A 12,353-nucleotide genomic window follows, 5' to 3' on the forward strand; every position below is an offset into this window, starting at 1 on the left:
TGCCAGGCCCCCTCCCATGTGCCTGTCACCACGTCTGGAGTCAGGGAATCGGCCAGCTTGGTGCAGAGGAGAAGCAGGGTTTCATCCAGCCATTGCCCTTCATTCCACTGCACATCCCGCTGTAAGAGCCCTCCAGCTCCCGGGGGCTACCACTGCAGTATCCCACTTTTGCAGCCTCCATCTCCTGCCCGGGCTTAACCAGACCAGCATCCCCTGTGCCCTGTGCGTGCTGGCAAGGAGCCGGTGCGTGAGCCCTGTGCAAAGTGCTGCTAATTTTGTGTGGATAACTGAGGTGCCACAGCCCAACTCTCCTCACCCTCTGTGGCTACTCGGAATAAAGACCTTTCCCTTTTGCTTTCCACAGATGCAAAGAAAACACTGATAACGGGCGATAAAAGGCAATCTCTTAGGCTCATCCAGCCCGGGAATCATTAGCTGTGCCCATTGTGCAGGAGGCCGGAGGGAATGAATCTGCCTTGCAAATAAAGCAGGAACGCAGATTTCAGTGGTGTTGTCTTTATGGGAAGGGCTTTTCAATTCTTGGAAAGGATAAAAAAATGATAGAAAGGTATCTTTTCAGGGAGTCTCCTTTTTCAGGATGCATCTTTGCAGTTTTTCTTGTTTGGATCGGGCAAAAGCACATCCCCAAATGGAAATGGTGGTAAGAACTGATGGGTCGTAAGATAGTTTTGATCCAAAGAGCTTCTGCACCTTGATACAGTGCTGAAATTAATAATAATAATAGAACAAATCCTCTTTTGGACAAATGATAAAGGTTTGCCTATTGGGAGATTCTCAGAAACTTTCTTTGAACTCCTCAAGGTGCGGGGAGGATTTAAAGCAGGTTCATGAGCTGGTTTGCAGCTCCCCAGCGCAGCAGGGGTACAGTACACCGGAGCTGATGGCATTGCAAGATCTAAACTCCTGCCACCTCTCCCAGCTCCATACCCTTTAGCAGCCCAACCAGCTCCATGTCCCCAACCAAACCCATCCTGCGCCGCAGCATCCCAGCGCCACAGAGCTTTTATCTCCCTTTCCATAAGGCAGGTCTGGGAGGGCGCGTTGGCGGTCGGGGGGCAGCGGGGCTGGAGGCGCAGCGCCGGCACGGGGAGGCGGCCGGGGGGAATATTCGGAGCCGGTTCAGTACAGGCCTTCTTTAATAAAAACATGAGTCAGCTGCTGGCGTGGGCAGCGGATTTTCTAAACATCCCCTCATATCCTGAGAAAGGGAAAAAAACGAGAAAGAAAAAGAAAACGGGGGGGGGGGGGGGGGGGTGAGGGGAGGGGAATACTGTAAAAGAAAAAGAAAACAGGGAAAAAGGCCAGAATTGAAAGCAGACACAGGGAGAGAGCAGCTCCTTCCCTCCGGTTTAAGGAGGAGAGAGCCGGGCCGGGCTCCTTTTGTTTCCCGTTAGCCGGGCTCTCGCTGCTCCCCTCCTGCAGCCTGCAGCGAAACTCCCCTTTCCTTGCAGCCTCTTTGGCTTCTCCTCCTCTTTAAAAGCCTTTCCCCCCCCCCGCCATGGCTCTGTCTGCCGGGCTTTAATCGCAAGTTTTGCTCCGCAAAGGGTCCCCGCCGAGGGTGGAGGGAGGAAGCCGGAGGTTCCCCGCTCCTCATTGGCGAGGCAGCCTCCCCCCTTCTCCTCCTCCCCAGCTCCCTTTTATTTATACACGCACTCACACGCGTGCACATCCCTCGGCCAGGGGCTCTGCTCCACGCTGGGGTCCGAGCTGCCCGGACCCTATGTCCCGGGCGGGCTGGGGGCTGTAGGGATGCACTAGAGGAGTAGAGCGAGGGCTTGGCTGCAGCCCAGCCCTGGCACAGCCCAGCCTCTCCTTTTGATTTGATTTGGGCTTTTTCACCCTCCCCTCCTCCCCTCCACTTCGTTTCTTCCCTTTCCTTCTCTTTCTCCTTTAAGTGGGAAAGCCTTGCCAGCTGGGGAAGGCTGGGAGGGCAGGGAGAGCCTCGGCACACAGCAGATAAAGAGTGCGGAGGAGGAAAGGAAGGAATCTCGGGGCGGCCAGCGCCCGTGGGACGTGCGGCACAGGCGCTCGCCCGGTGGGACCCTAACCAAGGTAAGCCCTCGCGTCGCCCACCCGGGTGCAGGCTCGCTTTCCTTCTCTGCTCTGGCTTTCCAACCAGGAAGACCTTTGCTGGAGGTGGTATGGACCCCAAGGATCCTCTCACTGAGCCAGCCGGGGTGCTCTGCAAAGGGCTTTGCTCCCCTGCAAGGGGCTGGCACCCCAAAATGCCCCACCAAGCCCTGGGGAGGCGGTGTTTGGTGGAGAGTGGATGAGCTCTGCAGCATCCCATGGGAAATACCATCCCATCAGCTCTCCCCAGGTCCTGGGCTAGGACAGCTGAAGGGATCCAAGGGGAAGCTGTGGCTGAAGGGCAGGAGGGGGCTCTGCTGCAATAAGAGTGGGGTCCAAAGGATCTCTGCTTCTCTGTGGGGAGCTCTCAGTCTCTCCCTGGATCAGGGAGTTATTCTGGCTTTCCCGACCTGGCAGCTGTGGGAGGACTAGGGTGTGCTTGGGGTCACCATTCCAGTGAGGCATCTTTTAAAGGCATGAGTGTGCCCCATTGCAGAACAGTGTCACCTCAGTGTCAGATCCTCCAAACACATCCATGATCATCCCTAAATACAGGGTGCTCCTGGGACCACTCGACTTAGGTCTGTGCCCTTGATGTGACTCCTGTCCCCATAGGCAAGGCCAAGGTATAGGGGAATGTCCACAAGCCCTGCTCAGGCCCTCTGCCCTGGTGTGCTGAATACCAGAGGGGGAAAGCCTGATAAAACCCTTACAGGCATGGATGTGGACAACTATTTAGTGTCCCAGGAGCCCTGGAGCTGAGGGACTCCCGCAGGCTGGATCTGGTCTGGGATGAAGCTGTGCTGACTCAGGCAGCCCAGCAGCTCACTGACAGGGGTTTGCATGACTTGTAGGGCTTTGATGCTCAGACTGGGACCACTGTGGGCTCAGAGCATCCAACTTCTGCAGTCACTTGTCAAGGGAGGCTTTCAAGCAGGCGGAAAGGGATGTTGTCCTCCTCTATCCTTGCCCCAGAGCACTTGTGGCTTCTGCTAAAGCAGTGGGCAAATAGCTAAAAGTAGTCACTGTGGCAAGAAAACCCTGTTAGAAAGGGCTTGGCATTCCCAAATCTTTTCCGAGGGTGTCCCATCGGTGACAAGCACTAGTGATGTTGAGCCCCGGTGCTCCACACGGATCAATGAGGGGTTGGTTGAAGTTTCGTTTGCCCCTCAGCACCCTGCAGGACAAGGATCCTGTGCATCCCATGCTGCTGGGAAAGGGGTACGTTCCATCGGCAGTGGTGAAGACATGGCTCTGGCTGGCAGAGGGCATGTGCTGGGCTGGCTCAAAGCGGGAGATGCCAGGTAGCCATCCTGGCTGGCAGCCAGCCCTGGGCATAGTCTGATGTGAGGCTTGAAGTTACTCCTTGACACTGATGTCACCCAGGCTGGGGTGTGCTTGCGGCCCCAGTGGCAGTCACCAGCCCTGTCTGTGTCCCTGGGTCTAGGAAGCACCCCTGTGTCAGTTGGTACATCAAGAGGGGTCAGTGTTTTGGAGAAGCATCAAGTCACAGTGACCCATCTGCAGAGTGCAAAGGGCTTTTCTCTCTCCCTAAACCCAGCTGTTCCTTCCTCCAGCTCAATCGCATGGAGGGTCCTCACTGAAGGAACAGGGGAAGGGTTTGCAACCACCCAATTGCACGCCCTTGGCTCATCTCCTGCATCCCCACACGTTCAGGTCTGAAAAGGGAGCATGGTCTGAACCCGGTCACACTCCACCCTAATGCTGCAGTCAGGGAGCAATCAGCTGTGCCTTGTTGTCCAAAGCCCTGGGCATTTCTAGTGGGGAACCAGGCTTGGTCCTCTGCAATCTCTACATTAACCCACCTGGGTGATGGACGAGCACAGGCACTAAGCTCTGGGCTGGCACCAAGCTGGGTGGGCAACCAGTGTATGGGCAGATCAGAGCACCCAAGGGCTCCAGGAGTCTGGTGTCAACCAGGCAACAGCGAGCTGTGCCAGCGTGCTGCCATTAGGAAGGAAATACTAATGGCTGTGCGTGACCTTAGCTGCTAATGGCTGGTAGGGTGGGAAAGGATCTGGGGGCTACAGTGGACACAAACCAGATTGCAGTGTGGTGGGGTGAAACCCACAGCTCTTCCCATGGGATGTGCTGAAAGGTGCAGGGCTGGAGGCAGTGTGAGCAGGCAGATGGAGGGGAGCGGGTTCTCCCAGGCAAGTGATGCTGAGAGCTTCAGCAGGGATGTACATGGAGTGGAAAGGCTTGGGGAGAGCAGGGAGGGTGATCAGAAGCCCAGAAGGGGCTGCAGAGGTTATGGAGAGGGGTTGTTGGGGATCTTCGGTCACTAGGTGTCATAAGGAGGTAGCATACTGTATTAAGGCACAGGGAAGGTCATTGCAAAGAGAAAAGTTAGCTTTTAGGAGAAATGTCTTTGGGTTTAGATATGTGAGACTGGGTGCCTTTAGCAACACAGGTTTCAAAGGACATGTTGGGCAAATCTCTGGCTGGGGAGATGTGAGCACTGCAGCAGGACAATGACCCCAGGATCTCCCTTGGCTTAATTTTTGATGGGTCCGTGATGGGATTTCCAGAACAATACTGTTAGGGAGAGCTCTGAGCCCTTCTCTAGGATGAGCGCAAGATGACATTGTCTTAGTGAGCACCAGAGGAAAGCTGAGGTTAAGAAATGCTCTCTAGTGATGCTATGCAAGAAGACACTATGTTGGCTGGCTATAGGATCACCTGAATGATGGGGAGGTGGGATCAGCCACTGCCACAGAGTGCAGGCAGGGACTTCTGTGCCTCCCTGCACCCTGGGGCCAGACAGCCCCTGAGGTCCCTCCGGCCCCAGTGTCTGATGCGATGCTGAGGTGGGATGGGATTGCAGTGGTGTTCATAGGGTCAGGCTCCAGGAAGCGTCTTCCCAGGATGCAGCAGCAAAGGGCAAGAGTGGAGGATCTGCGCAGTGGCCGAATCCCATGGGAGCACAGCCGCCAGCGGCCGCCTTTGGCTCAGAGCTGGAGGAAGCTGGGGACCCTGCGGGCTCAGGGCTGGCTGGATGAGCCCTGTCCCTGCGAGGGAGGATCGAGGCTGAACACGTCGTGGAGTTTGTTTGTTTGTACTTTAACCGAGGGAAAGAAATCCCCTGGAGAGGAGCTGCAAGGGGAGGGTATAGACCGGGTATTGTTTCCTGAGAGGCTGGAGCAGCTCCAGGAGGCTCCTTCCGCTCCACCAGGCAAATTGGACATAACGAGGCTTGTTTTAGGGGTGGCTGTTTCCCTCCTCCTTCTCTCCCCAGTTGTCTAATTAGGGTCCTTAAGCCAAGCGCATCCCTGCCCTGCTCCGATCCCACCGGGACACCTCCTCCTGGAAGTGCAGCAATTTCCTGGTACTACAGGGGACATGGAGCGAACCCAGCTGGGACAGGGACGCGTGCCAGGGATGCACAGAGGGGTGCTGAGATGGGTCATGCACTGAGCAAGGTGGTCCCACAGGTCCGTTGCCCCCCCAGCCTGGAATAGGAGGCTTGCAGTGAGGGGCTGCCCTTCACATCCTGCTTTTTCAACATCCCTGGGCACACACTTGGGACACAGGCTGTGACATGCCCTAGGTTGGTTCTGCAACCACCAACCTGCAGAGCTGGAGCACTGTGGTGTGGAAAGCCTGTGCAGGGAGCAGAAAGGCTGCTGCCAGGAAAGGCAGGATAGTGCAGTGGAAGTGGTGCATGTCCTGCACGCTGGATGGGCTCATCCTCTCTGCTCATCCATGCATCCAGGTCTCTGCTAACACCCATCCTATGCTCTTCCCCGGGCTCAATGAGAGCCAGTGTGTGATGGAGAATGTGAGGTGCAGGAGCAGGGAAGGGCTGGAGAGTGCAGGGATGTAACCAGGGCACTGTGCTGGCTGTCAGACCCTGGGCTGCAAACAAGGAGACAGATGCAATAGGAGGTACCCCGCTATGGAGAGGGGCTTCTCAGCACATCCCATGGGCAGCACCAGGGCTGTTCGGAGGCCGAGGCTCCCAAAGCCGGCAGAGGACAGGCAAACGTGCCCCTTGGTGTGAGGCCCCATCCTGCTGGTCCCTCTGCCTTCCCTCCTGGCCCGTCTACCACGCGAAAGAGTCTGTGACTGAAATCTTAATGCTACCGAGACACAGTAATTGGCACCAATTAAATTGCTACATTCATGTTTGAATTGCTTTAACTGGCGAGACACACTGTCTTATTTATACAAAAAATATGTTTGCTTGTGGGTTTGTCTGAACCGGGGCCAGCAGAAAATGCACCATTTCGAGCTCCGTGCTCTCCGAGTGCATTCTCCACTCGCAAACTGAAGTCACCTCGGTTCCAACCTTTGCAGAGCAAATGGTTGCAGAACAGAAACCTGATTTCCTGGGGGCTGAGCGCTGCCAGCATTGAGAGAGGGGTCCCCTCCTCTCTGCCAAGTTTCCCTCTCCAGCCTGGGAGCTGTTTGGGAAAATATGGTCCGGTTCAAGGATTCCTTGTGCGGGAAGCAGGAATTGATGCCCATTGTGAAGCAGTGCTCAGGGGAGAGCAGGGGGTGCTGGCAGCTGCCAGCCCCAGTGCTGAGTCCTGCCTCAGTTTCCCCTATGGAGGATCCGTGAGGTTTTGGGGGCAGAGGCTGTTTGCAGTGCGTGGGTGCAGAAAGGAGATGGTTTTTGCTCTGTGACTGTGGGGAGAGGAACTGCTGGAGATTATAAAGGATTCTTCATGCAGGATGGCTTGGTGGTCTTAAAGGCCTTTTCCAACCTAGTTGATTCTATGATTCTACAGCAAGCATGGCTTGTGCTGCCCTGCCACAGCACATAGGATGAGGTTATCAAGAGGGAAGCACCCCTTCTGTAGCCTGTAGATGCACAGAGAATGGGTTCGCTTTCTGCATCTCCTGCTCCAGGAAACTCCACTGCTGCCTGCAGGTCCTGCTGTGGGGATCCTCTCCCACCCCAGCCACAGCACCAGGCTCCTCTCTGGGTGCTGCACATGGGCAAAGGGTGCCCTGACCACAGAGCTGGTGAGCCCCTAATCCCAGCCGCAAGAGCCTAAAACCCCAGAACAAAGCGATTTAGCTCTGGTCTTTCTCAGGCAGCCAAAAGAGAAGAGCTGATGCATCCATGCAGCTTGTTCCCTCCTCCCTGACAGCTCTGTGTCTCAGGGCAGTTTTCGGAGCAGGATCAGGTTGCTCATCCTTTGCTGGATGTGGGGATGGGAAGACCACAACAGTGACAGCTCCTGGGGCTCTGCAGAGCCCCTACATCCTACTAGGGCTCAGAATGGCTCTTTTTCCTTGTCCTGCCCCCATTGCCCTCCCCTCGCAGCTGATGATTTGTGTTAATTAGAGCCAGCCAGGACCTTTGGCCCCAGCCCTGGCCCCACCATAGCAGCCACCCTCAAACAGTGACCGTGAGCAGGTGATGGAGATGCTGATGTGTTGGGGACAGTTTTCCCCCCATGTTTACCTTAGCAGAGTGCTTCCTTTGAATTCCCCTGAAGGCAGACCTGGTTTTCTGGCAGCCATGGCACAGGAGCAGGGAAAGTCTTTGGGGTACCAGGACATTGGATGTGCAGCCAGGATGGTTCCCAGCCTGTGGTCCCATATCCCCTGCTTCCCCTCTCCACTCCACTGGTGGCAGGGGAAAAGCATTGGGTGAGCAGATGGGCTCTGCTCACAGAGGCAAGCCCCATCCAGCCCCACATGCTCAGGACCTGGGACCCCACATATGCCAGTTTGGGGGTGGTGAACCCAGAGAGCTCTTTGTGTCACTGCTGCCCTGAGGATTTACTGCCCAGCTGGGGGGGCCAGCGGTGGGGCAATAGAGGGAGCTGCATGTGTCCTGGCTCGTGGTTTGGGTGCCCTGCAGCCACGTCCATCACTCGCATTGCTCACATGCTTGTGAAGCAACGTGGTGTCTCTGCTGTCAGGGGCAACGGCGAAGTTGGGGGTCGGTCACGGACACCCCCAGCTGGGCTGTGTTGTGTCCTTTAGGGCATCCTGCTGGAAGAGGGCACTGGGAAAGTGGAAGACTGGAACGCTCCCAAAGGGGCACATTTGTGCCTTCCTCAGGGAGTCATCACACTGCAAGGGGTGAACACAGCCCTGCTCCACTCACCCCAGTGAGCATCCCTGGTCGTGCACATCCTTCAGGGCAGTGCTCCGGCCAGCCCCCAGCACCACCACAAGGCCAGCCCCAGCATCACCATGGCCTGGGCACCCTCCCGCTGCCCGAGGGACACCAAGGAGGGCAGGATTTGGCCAGGGTACGCAACAAGGGGCAGGCAGGCGCCGCAGCAGCCCTGCTCGGCGCGTGGCAGCCGTTCACCCCAACACCCCCATCCCTCCTTCCCTGGCCCCCGGTCCTCTCCCAGGGTTTTCCCACAGCCTGGGCCAAGCTCTTTAGGCTCCGGGGAGCAGCCCCGGGGTCTGGCCTTTCCTTGGAGAGCGGAAGCGGGGGAGCATGCGCAGCCCAACGGGCCATGGATACCAACACTCGGGGCTGGGGGATTATTTATAACGCTGGCACCCCTCCAAACAGATGTTTCGTTTTATTTTGAACTCGCGCTAAATGGGTCACTCGCTTCCTCCGTCTCCCATGGGCTTAAAACAGAGGAAAGCGGGGGGAATAGGGGTGAGAGTGTGGGGCTCGTTGTGGTCCCACGTCCCCCTGTGCCAGCTCCTCACTGAGAGCCGCTGGCTGGGGGTTGCTGGGTGGTGCATGCATGGACTTTGCAGTGCTCGGAGAGGGAGGATGGATGCAGCCAAAAAGGGGCTGCGTGGGGCTCACCACCCCACCACATTCCTCACATGGCTGACCCCGGAGCTGCTGAATCACGCTGCTGGGGTCCAACACGGACTCGTCATCCTCCCCAGCAGCCTCCCCCTGCTTTGGAGGCACTATCCTCATGCTCGGCTTTCTGACAGATGCTGTCAAAGGGAGGAGGCTGGCTCTGCGAGCTCGCGTCCTGCTCTTTGCTACAGAACCAGTGCTCTCATCTGCACAAACACCTCCTTCAGGTACCACCAAAGCTGGGGGCAGGATATAGGGTCCTGGGCATGGTCTCCAGTCACACCAGCCCTGCTCAATGCAGCAGAGACAGGCAGGAGAGCTGGCTCCATCAGAGGGCACAATAACCCTGAGCTTACTGCCCACTGCTTTGAGCATCTCTTAGAACCCTGGTCCACACCAGGACCAAAGAGATCTGCCAAAACCACTCGGAGGGCTCAGGCACTAGCGATGCTGTCTGTGAGCACTTGCAAAACCTTACCTCTGAGTGACTAAAAGAACCCCCCCAATCTTTGCACGTTGCAAACAGGCACCCAGGGCTCTCAGCATCCCTTGGTCTCACCAGGAAGACCCCGTGGTGCTGGCAGGTGACAGGGCAAGGAGGGTTTTGCCCCCCAGGCATTCATTCTTTGTGTAGGGATGTCCTGCGGGCCCGCAGGAGCTCCCCATCCCCTCTGCTCCTCTGCCTGGTTTCACATTTCCTACCTCTGCGTTTTATTAGCAGCTGTTGATGGGCTCTGGGGTGACTTCCCCATGTGTGTGCCCTGCCTAATCCTAGCCATGTGCTGGGAAAAAGCTAAAGGGCTCTGTGATGATAATGTGGCCTGTGAGTAAACACGGTGTCATGGGAGCCGAGGGACCCCAGAGGAGAGATGTTGCAACTCCGGACGGCTCCAGCCAAGGGAAGGGAAAAAAAGCAGCTCAGTTTTATTTAGATTAAAGGGTGGGAAAGAAGCGGAGGCCGGAGGGAGGGTGGCAGAGGGAAACAGGACAAGCCAAGGAGTTTCGCTGCCGGACAAGCACGGCTTGGGTTTCATGGGTTGCCAGGCTTTGCTTGGAAAGCTTTCTGCCTTCAAAAGCAAGGGGATGGTACCACCCCCCTACCCCCCCTCAACCAGGAGAAGCCCTGGCTCCCTGGCTGCGAGTGGCATGGATCACGGGATTCATAAGGGGCTTTTTTTCTTGCATACGGGCACCCATGATCTCAGTTAATGACTCAGATGCGCTCAGACAAAGAAGAAATAAAGTATATTTTACTTCCCGCTAATCTGCACCAGATGTCCCTCGCTGTTTGGCAGGGCAGCAGAGCCAGGGAGCATTGTGGGAGCGCCTGGAAGCACAGCCCCAGCAAGAAAAGGGGATAGAAATAGAACGCCGGAGGAAGAGAAAGGACCAGCGGCTGTGCGAGAGGCCTGGCTCCGCTTCTGCGCTCCCCACAGCCACCAACTGAGATGCCCTCATGGGCTGTGCTAGTGGGAGCAGATCTGCCCAGTGCCACCAGAGCAGGGAGGCTCAGACAAGGGGACAAGAACAATGTGGGGCAATTGATGCAGTAATTGCCCCTGGAAACCTAAATGGAATTTGCTGGTTTCCAGCAGGCAGCACATCCCCTTGTGGTGATGGATGGTCTGTAGGGACCAGAGCTCATGCCAAGGGGGCTTCCACCATCCCTGTCATGCTGAGCCATCCCCTTCGCCGTGCACCAGCGTTGCAGGCTTGTTCCCAGCTCCCACAGCTCTGGGCGTGCTTGATGGTCCTCCCTAACTGGTTTTTTGTAAGGCATTAGTGGTTGTGGAGGAGAGGCAAGAAGCATGGTCTAGGCATGCTTGGGAGGAGGGCTGGGATGGCCTCCTTGGTGTGGATGCCATCTGTGTAGATCTCATGGTTTAAGGCATTTGCAGAGCTGGAGATGGTCCTATCCTGTGTGATCCATGCTTGGAGATAGGCAAAGCCAAATGGTGCTCGTGCCAGCAGTGGCTGCCATGTGTGCTCTGCCAGGAGCACTGTGGAGAGGGAAGGGGGGTCCGAGCTGTGGCAGGGAACAGCAAGCAAAGTCAAAGGAAATTCATGCCTTGTTACCCAAGAATAGTCAAGACTGGGCCCACACAACATATTTGGGGCATTAGCAAAGGCATCTTTGGCTTACCAGCATCCTTAAACAAGAGATAGGTCTGGAGTGGGAGAATGGTAATACATCACTAAGGTTTGGTGAGCTCTTTAGCAAGGCACTGCAAGATCAGAAGAGTGGCAGAGATGGCTGAAGGAACGGTCCCTAAACAAAGGTGGGACAATCCCCAGCAGGGGCTGGATACGGCTCTTCCTTGTATCCAGCCCCCTGGGTGTAGCCCTGCTCCTGCTGCAGAAATTCCTATCCAAGTCCATCAGCCACAGAGGCGTCAGCCCCTGGCTACAACAAGTGGGGGAGCAGGAGAGGAGGCAGAGGAGAAAGCCCAGCTGTCATCAGGGTTGGGATGCAGGAGCAGGCTGCTGTGAAGTCATGAGATGGGGAATCATGAGACTTGAATCCTGGTCCTGGCGCAGCCATGGCTCTGCTGTGTGGCCTGGCTGTGCTGTTTAATCTCTTTGCTCCAGCCCTTCTGTCTGTGAGAGCACGTCTGTAGGAGCTGTCAGAGCCCGGGGTGCCCTCTGCACAGCACTGTGGGTGCTCAGGGATGTCGGGGTCCCCCCATTTATCCCATCACCCCGTGCAACGCACTGCAAAAGCACCAAGTTAGAGATGCTCACAGGGGCTGTCAGCAGCACCTGGCCCCAGCCACATGTGGGCCGCTCTCCTCCCAGCAGGCAGTGGCTGGGAAGCGCCACAGCCCCAGCGCTCCCTCTGCAAACTCCACTCTCGGCATCCGGAGGAGGAGCAGCGCCGGGCGCATTCCTGTGGCCGCGCAAGCAGCGTGCTGGCCGGCCTGCCGGGATTACAGGGCAGAGACAGGGACGGTGCGGCTGTGACACCGGGCAGCGACAGTCGCCTCTATCCATGTCTCATTTGGACTCAAAACCATCCCAGACATCCCGTGCCATGGTGCCCAGCTCCGGGCTGGCTGGGAGCCATCCTCCTCCATAGGGTGTCCTCAGGGACCCTAACCCCCGAAGAGCGCAGCCACCCCATAGGCATGTAGGGCTGGATGTGGGCGCAGGGCTGCATCACCCGGCCTCGCTGCGAGCCAGCTGACCGCCTGCCTCCTCTCCCAGCCACATTCCTCCCTTAGAATAATAAACAGAGGAAAGCTCCCTGATGGCTGCCCTCGCATCGCAGTGCTGGAGGGGGCAGAGGGGAGGTCTGTACGTGTGCTGGCAGTGAGGAGAGGATGGTGAGGGGTACAGTGTGGGGATGGAGAGCTGGGACTTCACCTTGAAGCTTCAGCCATGGAGCTGCAGGGCTGAGGGAAGGGTGCTGGACATGGCGCTGCTGCGGGACCTCGCTGGCCAGGATGGGTGGAGATAAAAGGCCCTACGGCTTGAAAATGCTCAGATCCTGGCCCATGGG

The 12,353-nt window shown here is 57.0% G+C and overlaps 1 protein-coding gene across 1 annotated transcript in view; it reads left to right on the top strand.

The window, feature by feature from the left end:
* The first annotated feature begins 1,343 nt into the window (after nt 1–1,343).
* Nucleotides 1,344–12,353, top strand: part of PDGFRB (platelet derived growth factor receptor beta) — a 31,438-nt gene continuing 20,428 nt past the window's right edge. The window contains exon 1 of the mRNA XM_065690262.1: nt 1,344–2,073. The gene's annotated coding sequence lies outside the window, so the exon portion shown is untranslated. The remainder of the gene's footprint in view (nt 2,074–12,353) is intronic.

This window comes from Lathamus discolor, chromosome 10, assembly GCF_037157495.1.
Source record: "Lathamus discolor isolate bLatDis1 chromosome 10, bLatDis1.hap1, whole genome shotgun sequence".
NCBI classification, from domain to species: domain Eukaryota; kingdom Metazoa; phylum Chordata; class Aves; order Psittaciformes; family Psittacidae; genus Lathamus; species Lathamus discolor.